At 52.7% G+C, this 23,982-nt stretch overlaps 2 long non-coding RNA genes, 14 other non-coding genes and 6 pseudogenes across 16 annotated transcripts; all 22 read left to right on the forward strand.

Annotated features, from left to right (window-relative positions):
- Positions 1–3,454: 3,454 nt before the first annotated feature.
- On the forward strand, positions 3,455–3,559 carry LOC138998698 (small nucleolar RNA SNORD116). Its single transcript, XR_011469207.1, has one exon. It is a non-coding gene; the product is annotated as a small nucleolar RNA SNORD116 (small nucleolar RNA).
- A 361-nt stretch (positions 3,560–3,920) lies between these two features.
- On the forward strand, positions 3,921–6,732 carry LOC138998379 (uncharacterized). The gene is made up of 5 exons (XR_011469146.1): positions 3,921–3,947; positions 4,532–4,665; positions 5,232–5,365; positions 5,936–6,064; positions 6,622–6,732. It is a non-coding gene; the product is annotated as an uncharacterized lncRNA (long non-coding RNA).
- Positions 4,175–4,285, forward strand: LOC138998678 (small nucleolar RNA SNORD116). The gene has a single exon (XR_011469192.1). It is a non-coding gene; the product is annotated as a small nucleolar RNA SNORD116 (small nucleolar RNA).
- Positions 4,879–4,982, forward strand: LOC138998697 (small nucleolar RNA SNORD116; annotated as a pseudogene).
- LOC138998685 (small nucleolar RNA SNORD116) lies at positions 5,575–5,687 on the forward strand. The gene has a single exon (XR_011469199.1). It is a non-coding gene; the product is annotated as a small nucleolar RNA SNORD116 (small nucleolar RNA).
- LOC138998700 (small nucleolar RNA SNORD116) lies at positions 6,272–6,366 on the forward strand (annotated as a pseudogene).
- A 101-nt stretch (positions 6,733–6,833) lies between the features above and the next one.
- Positions 6,834–6,944, forward strand: LOC138998676 (small nucleolar RNA SNORD116). Its single transcript, XR_011469190.1, has one exon. It is a non-coding gene; the product is annotated as a small nucleolar RNA SNORD116 (small nucleolar RNA).
- Positions 6,945–7,501: 557 nt separating this feature from the next.
- Positions 7,502–9,087, forward strand: LOC138998380 (uncharacterized). The gene is made up of 3 exons (XR_011469147.1): positions 7,502–7,607; positions 8,193–8,326; positions 9,028–9,087. It is a non-coding gene; the product is annotated as an uncharacterized lncRNA (long non-coding RNA).
- Positions 7,832–7,936, forward strand: LOC138998688 (small nucleolar RNA SNORD116). The gene has a single exon (XR_011469200.1). It is a non-coding gene; the product is annotated as a small nucleolar RNA SNORD116 (small nucleolar RNA).
- On the forward strand, positions 8,404–8,514 carry LOC138998679 (small nucleolar RNA SNORD116). The gene has a single exon (XR_011469193.1). It is a non-coding gene; the product is annotated as a small nucleolar RNA SNORD116 (small nucleolar RNA).
- A 292-nt stretch (positions 9,088–9,379) lies between the features above and the next one.
- Positions 9,380–9,484, forward strand: LOC138998694 (small nucleolar RNA SNORD116). Its single transcript, XR_011469205.1, has one exon. It is a non-coding gene; the product is annotated as a small nucleolar RNA SNORD116 (small nucleolar RNA).
- Positions 9,485–11,949: 2,465 nt separating this feature from the next.
- Positions 11,950–12,053, forward strand: LOC138998691 (small nucleolar RNA SNORD116; annotated as a pseudogene).
- A 2,420-nt stretch (positions 12,054–14,473) lies between these two features.
- Positions 14,474–14,577, forward strand: LOC138998695 (small nucleolar RNA SNORD116; annotated as a pseudogene).
- Positions 14,578–15,042: 465 nt separating this feature from the next.
- LOC138998681 (small nucleolar RNA SNORD116) lies at positions 15,043–15,154 on the forward strand. Its single transcript, XR_011469195.1, has one exon. It is a non-coding gene; the product is annotated as a small nucleolar RNA SNORD116 (small nucleolar RNA).
- Positions 15,155–16,040: 886 nt separating this feature from the next.
- LOC138998692 (small nucleolar RNA SNORD116) lies at positions 16,041–16,147 on the forward strand. The gene has a single exon (XR_011469203.1). It is a non-coding gene; the product is annotated as a small nucleolar RNA SNORD116 (small nucleolar RNA).
- A 462-nt stretch (positions 16,148–16,609) lies between these two features.
- LOC138998674 (small nucleolar RNA SNORD116) lies at positions 16,610–16,719 on the forward strand. Its single transcript, XR_011469188.1, has one exon. It is a non-coding gene; the product is annotated as a small nucleolar RNA SNORD116 (small nucleolar RNA).
- A 1,142-nt stretch (positions 16,720–17,861) lies between these two features.
- LOC138998686 (small nucleolar RNA SNORD116) lies at positions 17,862–17,965 on the forward strand (annotated as a pseudogene).
- Positions 17,966–18,430: 465 nt separating this feature from the next.
- LOC138998683 (small nucleolar RNA SNORD116) lies at positions 18,431–18,542 on the forward strand. Its single transcript, XR_011469197.1, has one exon. It is a non-coding gene; the product is annotated as a small nucleolar RNA SNORD116 (small nucleolar RNA).
- Positions 18,543–19,457: 915 nt separating this feature from the next.
- LOC138998687 (small nucleolar RNA SNORD116) lies at positions 19,458–19,561 on the forward strand (annotated as a pseudogene).
- A 463-nt stretch (positions 19,562–20,024) lies between these two features.
- LOC138998680 (small nucleolar RNA SNORD116) lies at positions 20,025–20,136 on the forward strand. Its single transcript, XR_011469194.1, has one exon. It is a non-coding gene; the product is annotated as a small nucleolar RNA SNORD116 (small nucleolar RNA).
- A 2,423-nt stretch (positions 20,137–22,559) lies between these two features.
- On the forward strand, positions 22,560–22,664 carry LOC138998689 (small nucleolar RNA SNORD116). Its single transcript, XR_011469201.1, has one exon. It is a non-coding gene; the product is annotated as a small nucleolar RNA SNORD116 (small nucleolar RNA).
- Positions 22,665–23,129: 465 nt separating this feature from the next.
- LOC138998675 (small nucleolar RNA SNORD116) lies at positions 23,130–23,239 on the forward strand. Its single transcript, XR_011469189.1, has one exon. It is a non-coding gene; the product is annotated as a small nucleolar RNA SNORD116 (small nucleolar RNA).
- The last annotated feature ends 743 nt before the right edge of the window (positions 23,240–23,982 follow it).

Below are 23,982 nucleotides of genomic sequence, written 5' to 3' on the forward strand. Positions count from 1 at the left end.
AGGTGAAGTGTTGGCCCCCATGATCACCAGGGGAATTCAGAGGTAAGTTTCACCCCCACGATATTTAGACACTTGACGGGTTTATACACGTCAGGAAGGTGCTGCCACTAACTCCTTTTTATCCTCTGTTCTTCTGAGGGACGTGGACGATAGGAGAAGCTCACAGTGTCTTATCTAGAGAAAGCCGAAGGAGGAAGAGAAGAACCGGAGAGAGCAGTCGTGATGGGTCAGGTGACGTCGGTCCAGGAGGAGTGATGGGTTCCAAGCTGTGCGCCAGCCCTGGCTTTGGATTTGAAGCAATCTAGGCACGTTCGGACGCGATGATGAATCTCTTCAAGGACGAGGCAACTGGTGAGATATTTACAATGTGGCTAAATGAACATATGAATAATGAATGGATAAGCAGGGTCGGAAGTCGAGTTCTTGACAACGGAACGCTAGTCAGGATCATGGCAGGATACTAAAAATCAACATTTGGCAGTAATCACAATAGTTGCTTCCACCAGGAACCATCCAAAGAGGGAACACCTTTTTGTTTTGTTTTGTTTTTTGTTTTTAAATTTAGTTTTTAATTTTCTTTTTTTTTAAATATATTTTTTATTGATTTTTTAGAGAGAGGAAGGGAGAGAGATAGAGAGTTAGAAACATCTATGAGAGAGAAACATCGATCAGCTGCCTCCTGCACATCTCCCACTGGGGATGTGCCCCACAACCCAGGTACATGCCCTTGACCGGAATCGAACCTGGGACCCTACAGTCCGTAGGCCGACGCTCTATCCACTGAGCCAAACCGGTTTCGGCACACCTTTTTGTTTTTACTGATGGCAGAGAAAGAGAGAGAGGAACGGAGAGGGAGAGAGAAACACCGATTGGCTGCCTCCTGCACACCCCCTACTGGGGATAGAGCCCAAAACCTCTTGGTTCATGGGTGACCTCTTGGCTCAACCAGCTGAGCCACACCGGCCTGGCGGGATCGTCATTCTTGACTCTTTCCTTTGTTAAATAAAAACCTGGAACGTGGAACTAAGAAGGGTACGGAACGCCTCCTGGGTGTTGTGGGGAAAGTAGAAAGCCCAAGCACGCGTGTGCTACTTACTGGCGATAGAATACATGCTAATGCTTTGCTGTCTTTACTGCCGAGTATTTTCCGAGATTATATTTTTTGTTTGTTTTCTTCTCTTTCTTTTGCATTCGGACGGGCTGAGTGAGGTCCTCCACTTCAGCGAATGGAGGTGAGGGGCGCACCAGGACCCTGGGAGGTGCCGGTCATGGGCTCCAGGCCACGTCTTCAGGTGCGTGCATCTTCCCAGTGGTTCCTGGGTCACACCTTAATAATGTGCCATTTCTGTAGTGATTGTCTTCACGCTCGTTTCTGAATGTGAATTTTTAGTTTGTTTATTTTATTTTTTGTTCATCCTCATCCGAGGATATTTTTTTCCATTGATTAATTTTTTAGAGAGAGTGGAAGAGAGAGAGAAAGACACAGAGAGCCCTAACCTGTTTGGCTCAGTGGATAGAGCCTCGGCCTGCGGACTGAAGAGTCCCAGGTTCGATTCTGGCCAAGGGCACATGCCCGGGTTGCGGGCTCAATCCCCAGTAGGGGGCGTGCAGGAGGCAGCCGATCCATGATTCTCTCTCTCATCATTGATGTTTCTCTCTCTCTCCCCCCCTCCCTTTCTCTCTGTAATCAATAAAAGTATATATTTTTTAAAAAGACAGAAACATCAATGTGATGTGAGGGAAACACATCAAATGATTGCCTCCTGCAGGTGCCCCAACCAGGGCCTGGGCTGCCTGCAACCAAGGTATGTGCCCTTGACGAGAATCTAACCTGGGACCCTTTGATCCGCAGGCCAACACTCTATCCACTGAGCCAAACTAGCTGGGGCTAAATTTTTATTTTGTATGAGTATTGAGTAGACTGACAAGTGTAAAATTTAAGGAAATTGTTGATTTCTTTTTCTTTTTTTTTTTACACAATTCTGGATTGCAGTGAAATATCCTTTTGTGAGAATAAGCTATGTTTGGCCCTAACTGGTTTGGCTCAGCGGATAGAGCGTCGGCCTGCGGACTCAAGGGTCCCAGGTTCGATTCCGGTCAAGGGCATGTACCTTGGTTGCGTGCACATCCCCAGGAGGGAGCGGGGGTGTGCAGGAGGCAGCTGATCGATGTCTCTCTCTCATCGATGTTTCTAACTCTCTATCCCTTTCCCCTCCTCTCTGTAAAAAATCAATAAAATATATTTTAAAAAAAAAAAAGAATAAGCTATGTTTGGGAGTTTCCCTAACAGTTTTTTAGGTTTCAGAATGTTGACCCATGACTTAAGAGCATATGGTAAGATCCATACATCATGATGAATCATTGATACTCTTCTCATCACTGAGACTTGACTTTAATTAGTTTTAAAAAATTACTTTATTTTCATTTATTTCTTAAAATATATTTTTATTGATTTCAGAGAGGAAGGGAGAGGGAGAGAGAGATGGAAACATCAATGATAGGAGAGAATCATGGATCGGCTGCCTCTTGCACGACCCCTTACTGGGGGTCGAGCCCTGTGCAATCCTGGCATGTGCCCTTGACTGGAATCAAACCCGGGACCCTTCAGTTCGCAGGCTGACGCTCTATCCACTGAGCATAACCAGCCAGGACAATTATTTTATTTTTTAATTGAATTTATTGGATTGACATTAGTTCTTTGGATGTGGAAAATTATATATTAAATATATGAAATCTTTCTAATGTCCAGAAGATTTTAAATGAAACCCACAAAGCCTTTCATTTTTACTTAAAAAAGCAAAATAAAAAATTTCAATATTCCATATTGTGGTGGCCTCGCAAAGATCAGTCACGTGTGTTCATCAAGTAGAGAGATCAGGACATTTCACAGATTTGCTCCTTAATCATTATTTGTTGCTCATGTTACTAACGTTACAACTTAAATCAGTAAGAATTAAGTCTGTCTATTTCTTGGCAGAATATTTTGTGACCTGAGGCTTGGTTTTCAATATTTTAGGAATAGACAAACTCAGTTTTTCTCACCCACTGTTACTTGACATTCTGGGTACCTTTCTCAACTGTGCTTGGGATTTCTGTGAACTTCCCAGGTGCAGTGGCCGCCCACGGCTGCCCATCAGCTGTGAAGACACCACCTTCCTTTCCTTTGATGACGGGCGGCGTGCGGGAGTCCTGGGAGCCCTGTGTCTTGGGTGTGCACCCTGCCTGTGGATCCCGCAGGAAGGTAAGCATTCCTCTTTCCCACAATCTGTCATTTGCCTGGGGAGTTTGTCGACGTGCTAGAGGCAGCCTGTCCACGTGTCCACAGTGGCCTGTGGGGTTGAGCTTCAAGAGTGGATGGACTGTCCCTCTTGCTTTCAGACCCTGAGGTCATTGGCTCACGAGGTGCGCTGCCTCGGCTGCCTCACCTAGACATCTGGCTTCACAAAACGTGCTGGGATCGATGATGATTCCCCTAAAAAAAACCAAACCAACATTCCTTGGGCTGAACAAAATGAGTGAGAACTACAACCGTCGTCGTTCTCATCGGAAACTGAGGTCCAGCACGTTCAGAGCCCCAGGGACAGGACGAGTGAGGGACAGCTTCCCCCTGTCACACTCATGCAGACACCACCTAGAGTGTTGGCACAGCTACCTACCTGCCCACCTCATGGTATCACATGCGCCTGTGGTCACAGGTCAGGGATAGAGGGACTTGATAGACAGGTGTTACCTGGGGAGAATGTTGGCCTGGATATGGTTACCTGGGTCCATTTCTCAACTGTGCATGTGATTTCTCTACACTTCCCAGATGGAGTGGCTGTGCGAGACTCGCCATCATCCATGAAGTGAAGCCCATGGTTTCCTTTGATGAGCCAATTCGAGCGCGAGTCCTGGAAGCCGAGTGTCCCTCCCTGGGTGTGCACCCTGCCTGTGGATCCCTCAGGAAGGTAAGCATTCCTCTCGACCAGTCCCAGCATCGCTGTAGAGGCACTAGACCTGCTAGGCCCGTCCATGAATCCCCAGTAGTTTCCCTCCAAGAATGGACTGAGTGTCCCTCTTGCTCCCTGGCATGGTTGTGTATGTCCAGGCCACTAGATGGCGCTGATGCCAATGGCTCACTAGGTGAGCCATCCAGCCTGCCTCACTACTATGTCCTGCACCCCAGAACGTGCTGGGATCGATGATGACTCCCTCAAAAAAAAACCCAAACCAACATTCCTTGGAAAAGCTGAACAAAATGAGTGAGAACTACACCCGTCGTCGTTCTCATCGGTAACTGAGGTCCAGCACGTTCAGAGCCCCAGGGACAGGAGTGAGGGACAGCTGCCCCTTGTCACACTCATGCAGCCACCTCCCAAGGTATCAGCGGCATACCTGCCCACCTCATGGTGTCACACTTGCACCCAGTCACTCCTAAGGGATAGAGCGACTTGATAGACAGGTGCACAGCTTACGTGGGGAGAGGTTGGCCTGGATATTGTTACCTGGGTCCATTTCTCAAATGTGCATGGGATTTCTGTGCACTTCCCAGGTGCAGTGGCCGTGCAAGGCTCCCCATTAGACATGAAGAGACCACCTTCCTTTCCTTTGATGATGGGTGACGTGCGGGAGTCCTGGAAGCCGTGTGTCCTGGGTGTGCACCCTGCCTGTGGATCCCGCAGGAAGGTAAGCATTCCTCTTTCCCACAATCTGTCATTTGCCTGGGGAGTTTGTCGATGTGCTAGAGGCAGCCTGTCCACGTGTCCACAGTGGCCTGTGGGGTTGAGCTTCAAGAGTGGATGGACTGTCCCTCTTGCTTTTGGACCCTGAGGTCATTGGCTCACGAGGTGGGCTGCCTCGGCTGCCTCACCTAGACATCTGGCTTCACAAAACGTGCTGGGATCGATGATGATTCCCCCCAAAAAACCAAACCAACATTCCTTGGGCTGAACAAAATGAGTGAGAACTACAACCGTCGTCGTTCTCATCGGAAACTGAGGTCCAGCATGTTCAGAGCCCCAGGGACAGGACGAGTGAGGGACAGCTTCCCCCTGTCACACTCATGCAGGCACCACCTAGAGTGTTGGCACAGCTACCTACCTGCCCACCTCATGGTATCACATGCGCCTGTGGTCACAGGTCAGGGATAGAGGGACTTGATAGACAGGTGTTACCTGGGGAGAATGTTGGCCTGGATATTGTCACCTGGTTCCATTTCTCAACTGTGCATGTGATTTCTCTACACTTCCCAGGTGGAGTGGCCGTGTGAGTCTTGCCATCATCCATGAAGTAAAGACCATGCTTTCCTTTGATGAGCTGAGTCGAGTGCGAGTCCTGGAGCCGAGTGTCCCTGGGTGTGCACCCTGCCTGTGGATCCCTCAGGAAGGTAAGCCATCACTTTAGATTTATTAGACCCGCTGGACGTGACCTGTCCATGTTTTCCCAGAACGTTCCCTGAAGAGTGGACTGAGTGTCCCTCTTGCCCTGTGCCTTGGTTGTGTATGTCCAGGCCACTAGACAACCCTAAGGTCAATGGCTCACCAGGTGAGCACCCAGCATGCCTGGCTAACATGTCCTGCATCCAAGAACGTGCTGGGATCGATGATGACTCCCTCAAAAAAAAACAGCCAAACCAACATTCCTTGGAAAAGCTGAACAAAATGAGTGAGAACTACACCCGTCGTCGTTCTCATCGGTAACTGAGGTCCAGCACTTTCAGTGTCCCAAGACAGTAGGAGTGAGGGACAGCTGCCCCTTGTCACACTCATGCAGGCACCACCTAGATTGTTGGCACAGTTTCCTATTTGCCCACCTCATGGTGCCTCATACACCTGCAGTCATTGGTCAGGGATAGAGGTACCTTACAGACAAGTCTTACCTGGGGAGAATGTAGGCCTGGATATGGTTACCTGGGTCCATTTCTCAACTGTGCATGTGGTTTTTGTACACTTCCCAGGTGGAGTGGCCGTGTAGACTCACCATCAGCAATGAAGACAGGACTTTCCTTTATTGATGAGTGGCGTGTGGAAGTCCTGGAAGCCGAGTGTCCCTGGGTGTGCACCCTGCTGGTGGATCGCTGAGGAAGGTAAGCATTTTCCTGCTGCAAGTGGAGAAATTAATTTTCTGATTTGGGGAGTTGGAATGGCACACGGGGTTTCCCTTCAACAATGGATTGAGTATTCCGCTAGCTCAGTGTTGGGATCTGCATCCCACAGGCCCCTGGAGGGCTCTGAGATCCTTGCCTCACCCAGTGAGCCAAAGACCAGCCTGACTAACATTTCAGAATGTAGTCAGATCAATGATGACGCCAAAAATGCATTCCTTGAAAAGCGGAACAAAATGAGTGAGAACTCATACCGTCGTTGTTCTCATCAGTAACTGAAGTCCAGCACGTTCAGAGCCCCAGGGACAGGAGTGAGGGACAGTTTCCCCTTGTCACACTCATGCAGGCCCTCCCAGGGCATCAGCGCAGCTGCCTACCTGCCTACCTCATGGTGTCACACACGCCCATCATCACCACTAAGGGATAGAGGGATGAAGGACTGGTGCAGGCTGTACCTGGGAAAGGTTGGTGTGGGTCATATGACCTAAGGGCCTGAGTGACTTTCTCAAATGTGCATGTGGTTTCTCCTCATCCCCCAGGTCGCATCGCCACAAAAGGACTGTCATCTGCCTGGAAGAAACCACCTTGCTCTCCACCTGGGGGGTTGGACATGGGCGGGTCCTAGAAGAAGTGTTGCCCCAGGACTGCCTACTGCCCCCGGGCAATTCAGGAAGGTAAGCCTTTCTCTGTCACAAGGTCAGCCAATTGGAACCCTTTGTCTGAGCTAAGGACCTATGTCCAGAACGTGCTGGGATCGATGATGACTCCCTCCAAAAAAAACCCAAACCAACATTCCTTGGAAAAGCTGAACAAAATGAGTGAGAACTACACCCGTCGTCGTTCTCATCGGTAACTGAGGTCCAGCACGTTCCGTATCCCAGGGACAGGAGTGAGGGACAGCTCCCCTTGTCACACTCATGCAGGCCCTCCCAGTGTTTCAGCATCAGAGAGGATTTTTTTGGTGTTGGTTGCCTTTTCTTAAAAAATATTTTTTTTATTAATTTCAGAGAGGAAGGGAGAGGGAGAGAAAGAAACATCACTGATGAGAGAAAATCATTGATTGGTTGCCTCTTGCAAACCCCCTACTGGGGATTGAGCAAGCAGTATGCCCATGTGCTCACTCGAACCATGACCTCGCTCAACGACTGAACTACACCAGCCTGCCCGCAATGCTTCCTTTTTCCCATCCAGAGGCCTCGCTCCCCTCCCCCCACCTGCATCCATATTTGCAACCCACCTGCACACAGGAAGTCACACCTGCCCTCACTCATGCCTCAGGGACAGGCCTAGTGGACAATCAGATGAAGGCCCACTTAGGGAAGAGGAGGGCAGTGATTTTACCTGACGACCTGGGCACATGACTCAAACGCCCCTGTGATTTGTGTCCACACCTCAGGTGCAGCCCCAGCGCCAGGGTCTGCATCGGCCAAGACGAGAAGCCCGTTGTCTGCCTGGATGGCCTGAGTCCCCGGGAGTCCCTGAAGAAGGGTGCCTGAGCAGGCACGGAGCCGGGATCCTCAGGAAGGTAAGCGATGCTCTGCTCCTCGCTCAGCCATTAGCTTGTGGGTTTGGAGCTGCTGGTGGCGGCTTGTTTGTGTCTCCCGATGGCACACGGGGTTTCCCTCCGACATGGACTGAGTGTTCCTCGCTCAGTGATGGGACCGGGTCCGGCGGGCCCTGGAGGACTCTGAGGTCATTGCCTCACCCAATGAGCCACCATCCGGCAGCTCCATTTTTTAGAACGTGCTGGGATCGATGATGATTCCCCCAAAAAAACCAAACCAACATTCCTTGGAGCTGAACAAAATGAGTGAGAACTCATACCGTCGTCGTTCTCATCGGAAACTGAGGTCCAGCACATTCAGAGCCCCAGGGACAGGAGTGAGGGACAGCTTCCCCTTGGCACACTCATCAGGCACCTCCCAGGGCGTCAGCCCAGCTGCCTACCTGCCCACCTCATGGTGTCACACACGCCCATCTCACCCCTAAGGGATAGAGGGATGAAGGACAAGTGCAGGCTGTACCTGGGGAAAGGGTGGTGTTGATCATGTGACCTGAGAAGCTGAATCAGTTTCTCAAATGTGCATGTGGTTTCTCTTCACTCCCCCAGGTGGCGTCATCATGAAAGGCCTCTTGTCTGCCTAGAAGGGACCACCTTGCTCTCTACCTGGGGGTCGGACGTGGGCAGATCTTGGAAGAAGAGTAGCCCCGGCTCTGCCTCATGCCCCCGGGGCGCTCAGGAAGGTAAGCCTTTCTCTGTCCCAAGGTCAGCCAATTGGAACCATGTGTCTGGGCCAAGGCCCTGTGTCCAGAACGTGCTGGGATCGATGATGACTCCTCCAAAAAAAAACCCAAACCAACATTCCTTGGAAAAGCTGAACAAAATGAGTGAGAACTACACCCGTCGTCGTTCTCATCGGTAACTGAGGTCCAGCACGTTCCGTATCCCAGGGACAGGAGTGAGGGACAGCTTCCCTTGTCACACTCATGCAGGCCCTCCCAGTGTTTCTGCATCACAGAGACTTTTCGTGGTGATGGTTACTAGTTGTTATAAAATATTTTTTTATTGATTTTAGAGAGGAAGTGGGATGGAGAGAGAGAAACATCAATGATGAGAGAGAATCCTTTATTGGTTGCCTCCTGCGTGTTCCCCATTGGGATCGAGCCCACAGCCTGGCTATGTCCCCTGACTAAATATTGAGCCATGACCTCTCTCCACCACTGAGCCCCACCAGCCTGCCCACAGGGCTTCATTTTTCACATGCATCCATTTTTGCAACCCACCTGCACACAGGAAGTCACACCTGCCCTCACTCATGCCTCAGGGACAGGTCCTAGGGGAAAATTAGATTAAGGCCCACAAAAGGGAAGAGGAGGGCAGCGATTTTACCTGAGGCCCTGGGCACATGACTGAAACGCCCCTGTGATTTGTGTCCACACCTCAGGTGCAGCCCCAGCGCCAGGGTCTGCATCGGCCAAGACGAGAAGCCCGTTGTCTGCCTGGATGGTCCGATTCCCTGGGAGTCCCTGAGGAAGGGTGCCTGAGCGGGCACGGAGCCAGGATCCCCAGGAAGGTAAGCGATGCTCTACTCCTCGCTCAGCCATTAGCTTGTGGGTTTGGAGCTGCTGGAGGCGGCTTGTTTGGGTGTCCTGAGGCACACGGGGTTTCCCTGCGACATGGACTGAGTGTTCCTCGCTCAGTGATGGGACCGGGTCCGGCGGGCCCTGGAGGACTCTGAGGTCATTGCCTCGCCCAGTGAGCCACCATCCGGCAGCTCCATGTTTTCGAACGTGCTGGGATCGATGATGATTCCCCCAAAAAAACCAAACCAACATTCCTTGGAGCTGAACAAAATGAGTGAGAACTACAACCGTCGTCGTTCTCATCGGTAACTGAGGTCCAGCACGTTCAGAGCCCAGGGACAGGAGTGAGGGACAGCTTCCCCTTGTCACACTCATGCAGGCACCGCCTAGGGCGTCCGCATCTCAGCCTGTTCTATCTGAGGGTCACAGGCCTCTCCACCAGGTTGGGTGGCCCTGAAAGAACGGTTCTGGTTGGTATGTGTGGGCTGTGTAGGTACGGTGGCCATCGGGCACCTCCTCTGTAGGAGTTTGGAGGGTGTGGCTGGGGCCTTGCCCCAGGGACTCATGGTGTGGATCTGTGTTGGCCTTCATTCCTCTGCCGTGGTAGCCCCTGCAGCTCTGACCTGGGCACCAAAGGACAAAACTTGCCTGGCTCCTGATTAGGCCCCATTTCCCTGCTGGTAGCGATAGCTGTTCTGGCCTGTGGACTTGGTGAGGAATTGTGAGTTCCCTGAGGTGTTTGGGGGTATGTTGCCGATAGTTGGCCTTGGTGCTGCAGTTGTGCAATCCTACGCGTAACCCTCGCCCTTCGCCCACATGCATGTGGACTGCTGGGCTCCCAGCTCTGAGGTGATGCTGCTGGTGGTTGATGGCCAGGACAGGGATGCAGGAGGAGGGCAGGTTGAGGTGGACTCCATGTCCTTCCATGCCACGTACTGTCTCTGTTTGTTTGAGGGAGGCCTTCTGCTTCCCATGGATTTTACTTTATTTTTTAAATATATATTTACTAGAGGCCGGTGTACTAAATTTGTGTACTCGGCGTTGGGTCCCTCATCCAAGCCTGCATTCTCTCACAGTAGGCAGCCGTAAGGGAATGTCTAACTTACGGCTTAGGCCCAATCCCTAAACTGGTAGTGGACATCCTTAGCGCTGCTGCAGAGTTGGGAGAGGCTCTCACCAACGCTGCTATGCTCACCAGCGGTGAGCCTGGCTTCCGCCTGAGAGGCGCTCCCCCTGTGGGAGCTGCCGGATGGTGGCTCATTGGTTGAGGCAATGACCTCAGATTCCTCCCGGGAATCCAACCTGCACTGACCACTAGGAGGCAGCTCATTTGTTGAATGTCTGCCCCCTGGTGATGAGTGCACATCATAGCAAGTGGTTGAGCAGCCTTAACATATTAGAATTTTATGATTTGATTGGTTGAACGGATTACCCGATGATGGGACACTTAGCATATTAGGCTTTTATTATATAGGAGGATTGATTTCAGAGAGAATGGAAGAGAGGTAGAAATATCAGTGATAAGGCAGAAACATGTATTGGTCGGCTGCCTCTTACATGCCCCCTACTGGGGATCGAGCCAGCAACCCCGGGCATGTGCCCTGACCGGGAATCGAACCATGATGACCTTCTGGTTCATGGGTCAAGGCTCCACCGCTGAGCCAAAGGAGCCTTGCTGAGGATGCTACTTCTGAAAGACCCCGTGGTGCTTCAGGGTTTCCTGGCAGGTCAGAGCCTGAGTTCTATGCCTGGGAACGTGTGGTTTCCTATGAGAATGTGGCCTCGTCCCACGGGGCAGTGTTTACGGAGATGGCCGATGACGACCACAGACACCAGCTGCTCTCCCTTTTACCCCTGAGGGGCACTGGCTTGATTTGCACAAAAGTGTGCCTGGCCCAACGTGGCTGGTCTCCTTACGGGAGGCTGCATGCATGTAGCCCGTATGCTCACGGTGCCCGTCTCTGTGTGGGTGGTTAGTTTCTGCTTCCACTCGTTTCCTTCATGAGTATTTGACCAGTGACCGTTCTCAGGGACAAAATGTCCAGGTTGAGGACCATCCAGGCTATTTAGGGGCATGTTCGTAGAACGTGGGTGCTTTTTATTATGACTTCCGGGCCTATTTCAGCAGCCACATGAAAAAACAATTTGTGAATTTTTTTTTTTCTTGAACAAACAGTCGTTTTTTGATGGGAGGCAGGGGGTATGTCCAGGATGCTGGGCACAGGGCTTCCTGTTTCCCTTGAGGACGCTATTGCCTGCAACACATGCAACCTATCAGTCATCCAACCTGCACGCATGGCGTCATACCCGCCACTCATTTCTCAGGGAGAGAAAACTGTGAGGGATGCACAGGGGCCAATGACGTGGGTTCATTTCTGAGGCCCTGGGCACATGACTCAAACGCCCCTGTGATTTGTGTCCACTTCTCAGGTACAGCCCCAGCGCCAGGGTCTGCATCGGCCAAGACGAGAAGCCCGTTGTCTGCCTGGATGGCCCGAGTCCCCGAGAGTCCCTGAGGAAGGGTATCTGAGCGGGCACGGAGCCGGGATCCCCAGGAAGGTAAGCGATGCTCTGGTCCTCGCTCAGCCATTAGCTTGTGGGTTTGGAGCTGCTGGAGGCGGCTCGTTTGGGTGTCCCGATGGCACACGGGGTTTCCCTCTGACATGGACTGAGTGTTCCTCGCTCAGTGGTGGGACCTGTTCCTGCAGGCCCTGGCGGACTCCGAGGTCCTTGCCTCACCCAGTGAGCCACCATCGGGCAGCTCAATTTTTTAGAACGTGTTGGGATCGATGATGATTCCCCCAAAAAACCAAACCAACATTCCTTGGAGCTGAACAAAATGAGTGAGAACTACAACCGTCGTCGTTCTCATCGGTAACTGAGGTCCAGCACGTTCAGAGCCCCAGGGACAGGAGTGAGGGACAGCTTCCCCTTGTCACACTCATGCAGGCACCGCCTAGGGCGTCCGCATCTCAGCCTGTTCTATCTGAGGGTCACAGGCCTCTCCACCAGGTTGGGTGGCCCTGAAAGAACGGTTCTGGTTGGTATGTGTGTGCCTTGTAGGTACGGTGGCCATCGGGCACCGCCTCTGTAGGAGTTTGGAGGGTGTGGCTGGGGCCTTGCCCCGGGGACTCATGGTGTGGATCTGTGTTGGCCTTTGTTCCTCTGCTGTGGTAGCCCCTGCAGCTCTGACCTGGGCACCAAAGGACAAAACTTGCCTGGCTCCTGATTAGGCCCCATTTCCCTGCTGGTAGCGATAGCTGTTCTGGCCTGTGGACTTGGTGAGGAATTGTGAGTTCCCTGAGGTGTTTTGGGGGTATGTTGCTGATAGTTGGCCTTGGTGCTGCAGATGTGACATCCTACGCGTAACCCTTGCCCTTCGCCCACATGCATGTGGACTGCTGGGCTCCCAGCTCTGAGGTGATGCTGCTGGTGGTTGATGGCCAGAACAGGGATGCAGGAGGAGGGCAGGTTGAGGTGGACTCCATGTCCTTCCATGCCACGTACTGTCTCTGTTTGTTTGAGGGAGGCCTTCTGCTTCCCATGGATTTTACTTTATTTTTTAAATATATATTTACTAGAGTCAGGTGCACTAAATTCGTGCACTCGGCATTGGGTCCCTCATTCCAGCCTGCATTCTCTCACAGTATGGGAGCCCTAAGGGGAATTCCAACTGACGGCTTAGGCCCAATCCCTAAACTGGTAGTGGACATCCTTAGCGATGCTGCAAAGGCGGGAAAGGCTCTCACCAACGCTGCTGCGCTCACCAGCCATGATTTTGGCTTCCGCCTGAGAGGCGTTCCCCCTGTGGGAGTGCACTGACCACCAGGAGGCAGCTCATTTGTTGAATGTCTGCCCCCTGGTGATGAGTGCACATCATAGCAAGTGGTTGAGCAGCCTTGACATATTTATTATTAGCCTATTATGATTTGATTGGTTGAACAGATTACCCGATTAGGGGACACTTAGCATATTAGGCTTTTATTATATAGGATTGATCTCAGAGAGAATGGGAGAGAGATAGAAATATCAGTGATAAGGCAGAAACATGTATTGGTCGGCTGCCTCTTACATGCCCCCTACTGGGGATCGAGCCAGCAACCCCGGGCATGGGCCCTGACCGGGAATCGAACCATGATGACCTTCTGGTTCATGGGTCAAGGCTCCACCGCTGAGCCAAAGGAGCCTTGCTGAGGATGCTACTTCTGAAAGACCCCGTGGTGCTTCAGGGTTGCCTGGCAGGTCAGAGCCTGAGTTCTACGCCTGGGAACGTGTGGTTTCCTATGAGAATGTGGCCTCGTCCCACGGGGCAGTGTTTACGGAGATGGCCGATGACGACCACAGACACCAGCTGCTCTCCCTTTTACCCCTGAGGGGCACTGGCTTGATTTGCACAAAAGTGTGCCTGGCCCGACGTGGCTGGTCTCCTTACGGGAGGCTGCATGCATGTAGCCCGTATGCTCACGGTGCCCGTCAATGTGTGGGTGGTTAGTTTCTGCTTCCACTCGTTTCCTTCATGAGTATTTGACCAGTGACTGTTCTCAGGGACAAAATGTCCAAGTTGAGCACCATCCAGGCTATTTAGGGGCATGTTCGTAGAACGCGGGATCTTTTTGTTATGACTTCCGGGCCTATTTCAGCAGCCACATGAAAAAAGAATTCGTGTATTTTTTTTTCTTGAACAAACAGTCCTTTTTTTAATGGGAGGCAGGGACGTGTCCAGGACGCTGGGCACAGGGCTTCATGTTTCCCTTGAGGAGGCTATTGCCTGCAACACATGCAACCTATCAGTCATCCAACCTGCAAGCATGGCGTCATACCCGCCACTCATTTCTCAGGGAGAGAAAACTGTGAGGGATGCACAGGCCCCGTAAGAGGGGGCAATGACCTGGGTTCATTTCTGAGGCCCTGGGCACATGACTCAAACGCCCCTGTGATTTGTGTCCACTTCTCAGGTGCAGCCCCAGCGCCAGGGTCTGCACCGGCCAAGACGAGAAGCCCGTTGTCTGCCTGGATGGCCCGAGTCCCCGGGAGTCTCGAGGAAGGGTTTCTGAGTGGGCACGGACCCGGGATCCCCAGGAAGGTAAGCAATGCTCTGCTCCTCGCTCAGCCATTAGCTTGTGGGTTTGGAGCTGCTGGAGGCGGCTTGTTTGGGTGTCTCAATGGCTCACGGGGTTTCCCTGCGACATGGACTGAGTGTTCCTCGCTCAGTGGTGGGACCTGGCCCTGCAGGCCCGGGAGGAATCTGAGGTCATTGCCGCACCCAATGAGCCACCATCCGGCAGCTCCATGTTTTAGAACGTGCTGGGATCGATGATGATTCCCCTAAAAAATCCAAACCAACATTCCTTGGGCTGAACAAAATGAGTGAGAACTCATACCATCGTCGTTCTCATCGGAAACTGAGGTCCAGCACGTTCAGAGCCCCAGGGACAGGAGTGAGGGACAGCTTTCCTATGGCACACTCATCAGGCACCTCCCAGGGCATCAGCACAGCTGCCTACCTGCCCACCTCATGGTGTTACACACGCCCATCTCACCCCTAAGGGATAGAGGGATGAAGGACAAGTGCAGACAGTACCTGGGGAAAGGGTGGTGTGGATCATGTGACCTGAGAAGCTGAATGAATTTCTCAAATGTGCGTGTGGTTTTTCTTCACTCCCCAGGTGGTGTCATCATGAAAGGCCTCTCGTCTGCTAGAAGGGACCACCTTGCTCTCTACCGTGGGGTCGGACATGGGCGTGTCCTGGAAGAAGTGTTGCCCCGGGTCTGCCTCATGCCCCCGGGGCGCTCAGGAAGGTAAGCCTTTCTCTGTCCCAAGGTCAGCCAATTGGAACCGTGTGTCTGGGCCAAGGCCCTGTGTCCAGAACGTGCTGGGATCGATGATGACTCCTCCAAAAAAAAAACCCAAACCAACATTCCTTGGAAAAGCTGAACAAAATGAGTGAGAACTACACCCGTCGTCGTTCTCATCGGTAACTGAGGTCCAGCACGTTCCGTATCCCAGGGACAGGAGTGAGGGACAGCTTCCCTTGTCACACTCATGCAGCCCCTCCCAGTGCTTCTGCATCACAGAGATTTTTTGTGGTGATGGTTACTAGTTGTTATAAGATATTTTTTATTGATTTTAGAGAGGAAGAGGGATGGAGAGAGAGAAACATCATGATGAGAGCGAATCCTTAATTGGTTGCCTCCTGCACGTTCCCCACTTTGGATCGAGCCCACAGCCTGCCCATGTCCCTTGACGAAATATTGAGCCATGACCTCTCTCAACCACTGAGCCACCATAGACTGCCAACAGGGCTTCATTTTTCACATGCAGACGCCTGTACTTACCACCTGCATCCATATTTGCAACCCATCTGCACACAGGAAGTCACACCTGCCCTCACTCATGCATCAGGGACAGGCCTAGGGGACAATCAGATGAAGGACCGCTAAAGGCAAGAGGAGGGCAGGGATGTTACCTGACGACCTGGGCACATGACTCAAACACCCCTGTGATTTGTGTCCACTTCTCAGGTGCAGCCCCAGCGCCAGGGTCTGCATTGGCCAAGATGAGAAGCCTGTTGTCTGCCTGGATGGCTTGAGTCACCGGGAGTCACCGAGGAAGGGTGCCTGAGAGGGACCGGAGCCGGGATCCCCAGGAAGGTAAGCGATGCTCTGCTCCTCACTCAGCCATTAGCTTGTGGGTTTGGAGCTGCTGGAGGCGGCTTGTTTGGGTGACCCGAGGAACATGGGGTTTCCCTCCGACATGGACTGAGTGTTCCTCGCTCAGTGGTGGGACCTGGTCCTGCAGGCCCTGGAGGACTCCGAGGTCCTTGCCGCACCCAATGAGCCGTCATCTGGCAGCTCCATTTTTTAGAACGTGCTGGGATCGATGATGATTCCCCCCCAAAAAAACCAAACCAACATTCCTTGGAGCTGAACAAAATGAGTGAGAACTCATACCGTCGTCGTTCTCATCGGAAACTGAGGTCCAGCACGTTCAGAGCCCCAGGGACAGGAGTGAGGGACAGCTTCCCTTGGCACACTCATCAGGCACCTCCCAGGGCGTCAGCCAGCTGCCTACCTGCCCACCTCATGGTGTCACACACACCCATCTCACCCCTAAGGGATAGAGGGATGAAGGACAGGTGCAGGCTGTACTGGGGAAAGGTGGTGTGGATCATGTGACCTTAGAAGCTGAATGAGTTTCTCACAAGTGCATGTGGTTTCCCTTCACTCCCCAGGTGGCATCATCATGAAAGACCTGTCCTCCACCTTGACGGGACCACCTTGCTCTCTACCTGGGGGTCAGATATCGCTGGGTCTTGGAAGAAGTGTTGCCCTGGTTCTGCCTCATGCCCCCAAGGCACTCAGGAAGGTAAGCCTTTCTCTGTCTCAAGGTCAGCCAATTGGAACCGTGTGTCTGGGCCAAGGCCCTGTGTCCAGAACGTGCTGGGATCGATGATGACTCCTCCAAAAAAAACCCAAACCAACATTCCTTGGAAAAGCTGAACAAAATGAGTGAGAACTACACCCGTCGTCGTTCTCATCGGTAACTGAGGTCCAGCACGTTCCGTATCCTAGAGACAGGAGTGAGGGACAGCTTCCCTTGTCACACTCATGCAGGCCCTCCCAGTTTTCATCATCAGAGAGCATTTTCTTAGAGTTAGTTGCCTCTTTTTAAAATATATTTTCTTTTTATTTTCAGAGAGGTTTGCAGAGGGAGGGAGAGGGAGAGATAAACATCAATGATGAGCGAGACTCATTTTTAAAAAAATATATTTTATTGATTTTAAAGATAGGAAGGGAGAGGGATAGAGAGTTAGAAACATCGACGAGAGAGAAGCATCGATTACCTGCCTCCTGTACACGCCGTACTGGGGATGTGCCTGCAACCAAGGTACATGCCCTTGATCGGAATCGAACCTGGGACCCTTGAGTCCCCAGGCCGACACTCTATCCACTGAGCCAAACCGGTTAGGGCGAGAGAGACTTAGTGATTGACTGCCTCCTGCACGCCCACTACTGGCAAACAAGACTGCAACCTGGGCATGTGGCATACCTGGGAATTGAACCCTGACCTCCTGGTTCATTGGTTGATGCTGAACCACTGAGTGACACCAGCCTGCCCACAGGGCTTCATTTTTCACATGTGGAGGCCTGTACCCACCAACTGCATCCATATTTGCAACCCACCTGCACACAGGAAGTCACACCTGCCCTCACTCATGTCTCAGGGACAGGCCTAGGGGGCAATTAGATTAAGGCCCACGAAAAGGAAGAGGAGGGCAGGGATTTTACCTGACGACCTGGGCACATGACTCAAACACCCCTGTGATTTGTGTCCACTTCTCAGGTGCAGCCTCAGCGCCGGGGTCTGCATCGGCCAAGACGAGAAGCCCATTGTCTGCCTGGATGGCCTGAGTCCCCGGGAGTCACCGAGGAAGGTGCCTCATCGGGCACGGGGCCAGAATCCCCAGGAAGGTAAGCGATGCTCTGCTCCTCACTCAGCCATTAGCTTGTGGGTTTGGAGCTGCTGGAGGTGGCTTGTTTGGGTGTCCCGAAGGCACATGGGGTTTCCCTCCGACATGGACTGAGTGTTCCTTGCTCAGTGGTGGGACCTGTTCCCTCAGGCCCTGGCGGACTCCGAGGTCTTTCCCCACCCAATGAGCCACCATCCGGCAGCTCTCTTTTTTAGAACGTGCTAGGATCGATGATGATTCCCCCAAAAAACCAAACCAACATTCCTTGGAGCTGAACAAAATGAGTGAGAACTCATACCGTCGTCGTTCTCATCGGAAACTGAGGTCCAGCACGTTCAGAGCCCCAGGGACTGGAGTGAGGGACAGCTTCCCCTTGGCACACTCATCAGGCACCTCCCAGGGCATCAGCCCAGCTGCCTACCTGCCGACCTGATGGTGTCACACACACCCATCTCACCCCTAAGGGATAGAGGGATGAAGGACAAGTGCAGGCTGTACCTGGGGAAAGGGTGGTGTGGATCATGTGACCTGAGAAGCTGAATCAATTTCTCAAAAGTGCATGTGGTTTCTCTTCACTCCCCCAGGTGCTATCATCATGAAAGGCCTCTTGTCTGCTAGAAGGGAACACCTTGCTCTCTACCTGGGGGTCGGACGTGGGCGGGTCCTGGAGGAAGAGTAGCCCCGGGTCTGCCTCATGCCCCAGGGCGCTCAGGAAGGTAAGCCTTTCTCTGTCCCAAGATCAGCCAATTGGAACCGTGTGTCTGGGCCAAGGCCCTGTGTCCAGAACGTGCTGGGATCGATGATGACTCCTCCAAAAAAAAAACCCAAACCAACATTCCTTGGAAAAGCTGAACAAAATGAGTGAGAACTACACCCGTCGTCGTTCTCATCGGTAACTGAGGTCCAGCACGTTCCGTATCCCAGGGACAGGAGTGAGGGACAGCTCCCCTTGTCACACTCATGCAGGCCCTCCCAGTGTTTAGCATCAGAGTGCATTTTTTTGGTGTTGGATGAGTCTTTTTAAAATACATTTTCTTTTTAATTACAGAGAGGAAGGGAGAGGGAGAGAGAGAGAGAGAGATAAACATCAATGATGAGAGAGACTCATTGATTGACTGCCTTCTGCACGACCACTACTGGCAAACAAGACTGCAACCTGGCCTTGTGCCCTAACTGGGAATTGAACCCTGACCTTCTGGTTCATTGGTTGATGCTGAACCACTGAGGGACACCAGCCTGCCCACAGGGCTTCATTTTTCCCATGCGGAGGCCTGTATCCACCATCTGCATCCATATTTGCAACCCTCCTGAAAGGAGGAAGTCACACCTGCCCTCACTCATGCCTCAGGGATAGGCCTAGGGGACAATCAAATGAAGGCCCAGGAAAGGGAAGAGGAGGGCAGCGATTTTACCTGACTACCTGGGCACATGACTCAAACGCCCCTGTGATTTGTGTCCACATCTCAGGTGCAGCCCCCGCGCCATGGTCTGCATCGGCCAAGACGAGAAGCCCGTTGTCTGCCTGGATGGTCTACGTCCCCGGGAGTCACGGAAGAAGGGTGCCTGAGCGGGCACGGAGCCGGGATCCCCAGGAAGGTAAGCGATGCTCTGCTCCGCGCTCAGCCTTTGGCTTTTGGGTTTGGAGCTACTGGAGGCGGCTTGTTTGGGTGTCCCGATGGCACACGGGGTTTCCCTCCCACATGGACTGAGTGTTCCTTGCTCAGTGGTGGGACCTGGCCCTGCAGGCCCTGGCGGACTCCGAGGTCCTTGCCGTACCCAATGAGCCACCATCCAGCAGGTCCATTTTTTAGAACGTGCTGGGATCGATGATGATTCCCCCAAAAAACCAAACCAACATTCCTTGGAGCTGAACAAAATGAGTGAGAACTCATACCGTCGTCGTTCTCATCGGAAACTGAGGTCCAGCACGTTCAGAGCCCCCGGGGCAGGAGTTAGGGACAGCTTCCCTTGGCACACTCATCACGCACCTCCCAGGGCATCAGCCCAGCTGCCTGCCTGCCCACCTCATGGTGTCACACACGCCCATCTCACCCCTAAGGGATAGAGGGATGAAGGACAGGTGCAGGCTGTACTGGGGAAAGGGTGGTGTTGATCATGTGACCTGAGAAGCTGAATGAATTTCTCAAATGTGCATGTGGTTTTTCTTCACTCCCCAGGTGGCGTCATCATGAAAGGCCTCTCGTCTGCTAGAAGGGACCACCTTGCTCTCTACCTGGGGGTCGGACGTGGGCGTGTCCTGGAAGAAGTGTTGCCCCGGGTCTGCCTCATGCCCCCGGGGCGCTCAGGAAGGTAAGCCTTTCTCTGTCCCAAGGTCAGCCAATTGGAACCGTGTGTCCGGGCCAAGGCCCTGTGTCCAGAATATGCTCGGATCGATGATGACTCCCTCCAAAAAAAAACCCAAACCAACATTCCTTGGAAAAGCTGAACAAAATGAGTGAGAACTACAACCGTCGTCGTTCTCATCGGTAACTGAGGTCCAGCACGTTCAGAGCCCCAGGGACAGGAGTGAGGGACAGCTTCCCCTTGTCACACTGGTGCAGGCACCGCCTAGGGCGTCCGCATCTCACCCTGTTCTATCTGAGGGTCACAGGCCTCTCCACCAGGTTGGGTGGCCCTGAAAGAACGGTTCTGGTTGGTATGTGTGTGCCTTGTAGGTACGGTGGCCATCGGGCACCTCCTCTGTAGGAGTTTGGAGGGTGTGGCCGGGGCCTTGTCCCGGGGACTCATGGTGTGGATCTGTGTTGGCCTTCGTTCCTCTGCCGTGGTAGCCCCTGCAGCTCTGACCTGGGCACCAAAGGACAAAACTTGCCTGGCTCCTGATTAGGCCCCATTTCCCTGCTGGTAGCGATAGCTGTTCTGGCCTGTGGACTTGGTGAGGAATTGTGAGTTCCCTGAGGTGTTTTGGGGGTATGTTGCCGATAGTTGGCCTTGGTGCTGCAGTTGTGCAATCCTACGCGTAACCCTCGCCCTTCACCCACATGCATGTGGACTGCTGGGCTCCCAGCTCTAAGGTGATGCTGCTGGTGGTTGATGGCCAGGACAGGGATGCAGGAGGAGGGCAGGTTGAGGTGGACTCCATGTCCTTCCATGCCACGTACTGTCTCTGTTTGTTTGAGGGAGGCCTTCTGCTTCCCATGGATTTTACTTTATTTTTTTAATATATATTTACTAGAGGCCGGTGCACAAAATTCGTGCACTCGGCATTGGGTCCCTCATTCCAGCCTGCATTCTCTCACAGTATGGGAGCCCTAAGGGGAATTCCAACTGACGGCTTAGGCCCAATCCCTAAACTGGTAGTGGACATCCTTAGCGATGCTGCAAAGGCGGGAAAGGCTCTCACCAACGCTGCTGCGTTCACCAGCCATGATTTTGGCTTCCGCGTGAGAGGCGCTCCCCCTGTGGGAGTGCTCTGACCACCAGGAGGCAGCTCATTTGTTGAATGTCTGCCCCCTGGTGATGAGTGCACATCATAGCAAGTGGTTGAGCAGCCTTGACATATTTATTATTAGCCTATTATGATTTGATTGGTTGAACAGATTACCCGATTAGGGGACACTTAGCATATTAGGCTTTTATTATATAGGATTGATCTCAGAGAGAATGGGAGAGAGGTAGAAATATCAGTGATAAGGCAGAAACATGTATTGGTCGGCTGCCTCTTACATGCCCCCTACTGGGGATCGAGCCAGCAACCCCGGGCATGTGCCCTGACCGGGAATCGAACCATGATGACCTTCTGGTTCATGGGTCAAGGCTCCACCGCTGAGCCAAAGGAGCCTTGCTGAGGATGCTACTTCTGAAAGACCCCGTGGTGCTTCAGGGTTTCCTGGCAGGTCAGAGCCTGAGTTCTATGCCTGGGAACGTGTGGTTTCCTATGAGAATGTGGCCTCGTCCCACGGGGCAGTGTTTACGGAGATGGCCGATGACGACCACAGACACCAGCTGCTCTCCCTTTTACCCCTGAGGGGCACTGGCTTGATTTGCACAAAAGTGTGCCTGGCCCGACGTGGCTGGTCTCCTTACGGGAGACTGCATGCATGTAGCCCGTATGCTCACGGTGCCCGTCTCTGTGTGGGTGGTTAGTTTCTGCTTCCAGTCGTTTCCTTCACGAGTATTTGACCAGTGACCGTTCTCAGAGACAAAATGTCCAAGTTGAGGACCATCCAGGCTATTTAGGGGCATGTTCGTAGAGCGTGGGTGCTTTTAGTATTGACTTCCGGGTCTATTTCAGCAGCTGCGGGGGGAAAAAATTTGTGAATTTTTTTTTTTCTTGAACAAACAGTCGTTTTTTTGATGGGAGGAAGGGGGCGTGTCCAGGACTCTGGGCACAGGGCTTCATGTTTCGCTTGAGGAGTCTATTGCCCCCAACACATGCAAAATATCTATCATCCAACCTGCACGCATGGCGTCATACCCGCCACTCATTTCTCAGGGAGAGAAAACTGTGAGGGATGCACAGGCCCCATAAGAGGGGGCAATGACGTGGGTTCATTTCTGAGGCCCTGGGCACATGACTCAAACACCCCTGTGATTTGTGTCCACTTCTCAGGTGCAGCCCCCGCGCCAGGGTCTGCACCGGCCAAGACGAGAAGCCCGTTGTCTGCCTGGATGGCCCGAGTCCCCGGGAGTCTCGAGGAAGGGTTTCTGAGCGGGCACGGAGCTGGGATCCCCAGGAAGGTAAGCGATGCTCTGGTCCTCGCTCAGCCATTAGCTTGTGGGTTTGGAGCTGCTGGAGGCGGCTTGTTTGGGTGTCTCAATGGCTCACGGGGTTTCCCTGCGACATGGACTGAGTGTTCCTCGCTCAGTGGTGGGACCTGGCCCTGCAGGCCCTGGAGGACTCCGAGGTCCTTGCCGCAACCAATGAGCTGTCATCTGGCAACTCCATTTTTTAGAACGTGCTGGGATCGATGATGATTCCCCAAAAAAAACCAAACCAACATTCCTTGGAGCTGAACAAAATGAGTGAGAACTCATACCGTCGTCGTTCTCATCGGTAACTGAGGTCCAGCACATTCAGAGCCCCAGGGACAGGAGTGAGGGACAGCTTCCCTTGTCACACTCATCAGGCACCTCCCAGGACATCAGCCCAGCTGCCTACGTGCCTACCTCATGGTGTCACACATGCCCATCTCACCCCTAAGGGATAGAGGGATGAAGGACAAGTGCAGGCTGTACCTGGGGAAAGGTTGGTGTGGATCATGTGACCTGAGAAGGTGAGTGAGTTTCTCAAATGTGCATGTGGTTTCTCTTCACTCCCCAGTTGGCATCATCATGAAAGGCCTGTCATCTTCATGGACAGGACGACCTCGCTCTCTACCAGGGGGTCAACATGGGCAGGTCCTGGAAAAAGTGTAGCCCTGTGTCTTTCCTCATGCTCCCAGGGCGCTCAGGAAGGTAAGCCTTTCTCTGTTTCAATGTCAGCCAATTGGAACCGTGTGTCTGACCTAAGGCCCTGTGTCCAGAACATGCTGGGATCGATGATGACTCCTCCAAAAAAAACCCAAACCAACATTCCTTGGAAAAGCTGAACAAAATGAGTGAGAACTACACCCGTCGTCGTTCTCATCGGTAACTGAGGTCCAGCACGTTCCGTATCCCAGGGACAGGAGTGAGGGACAGCTTCCCTTGTCACACTCATGCAGGCCCTCCCAGTTTTCATCATCAGAGAGCATTTTCTTAGAGTTAGTTGCCTCTTTTTAAAATACATTTTCTTTTTATTTTTCAGAGAGGATGGGAGAGGGAGAGAGAGGGAGAGATAAACAACAATGATGAGAGAGATTTATTGATTGACTGCCTCTTGCACGCCAACTACTGGCAAACAAGACTGCAAGCTGGGCATGTGCCCTAACTGGGAATTGAACCCTGACCTCCTGGTTCATTGGTTGATGCTGAACCACTGAGCGACACCAGCCTGCCCACAGGGCTTCATTTTTCACATGCGGAGGCCTGTACCCACCACCTGCATCCATATTTGCACCCACCTGCACACAGGAAGTCACACCTGCCCTCACTCATGCCTCAGGGACAGGCCTAGGGGACAATCAGATGAAGGCCCAGGAAAAGGAAGAGGAGGGCAGGGATTTTACCTGACGACCTGGGCACATGACTCAAACACCCCTGTGATTTGTCTCCACTTCTCAGGTGCAGCCCCAGCGCCAGGGTCTGTATCAGCCAAGACGAGATGCCCGTTGTCTGCCTGGATGTGCAAAGTCCCCGGGAGTCACCGAGGAAGGGTGCCTGAGTGGGCACGGAGCCAGGATCCCCAGGAAGGTAAGCGATGCTCTGCTCCTTGCTCAGCCATTAGCTTTGGGTTTGGAGCTGCTG

This window comes from Myotis yumanensis, unplaced genomic scaffold, assembly GCF_028538775.1.
Source record: "Myotis yumanensis isolate MYYU_CA2020_CCGP unplaced genomic scaffold, mMyoYum1.0.hap1 SCAF_20, whole genome shotgun sequence".
NCBI classification, from domain to species: Eukaryota; Metazoa; Chordata; class Mammalia; order Chiroptera; family Vespertilionidae; genus Myotis; species Myotis yumanensis.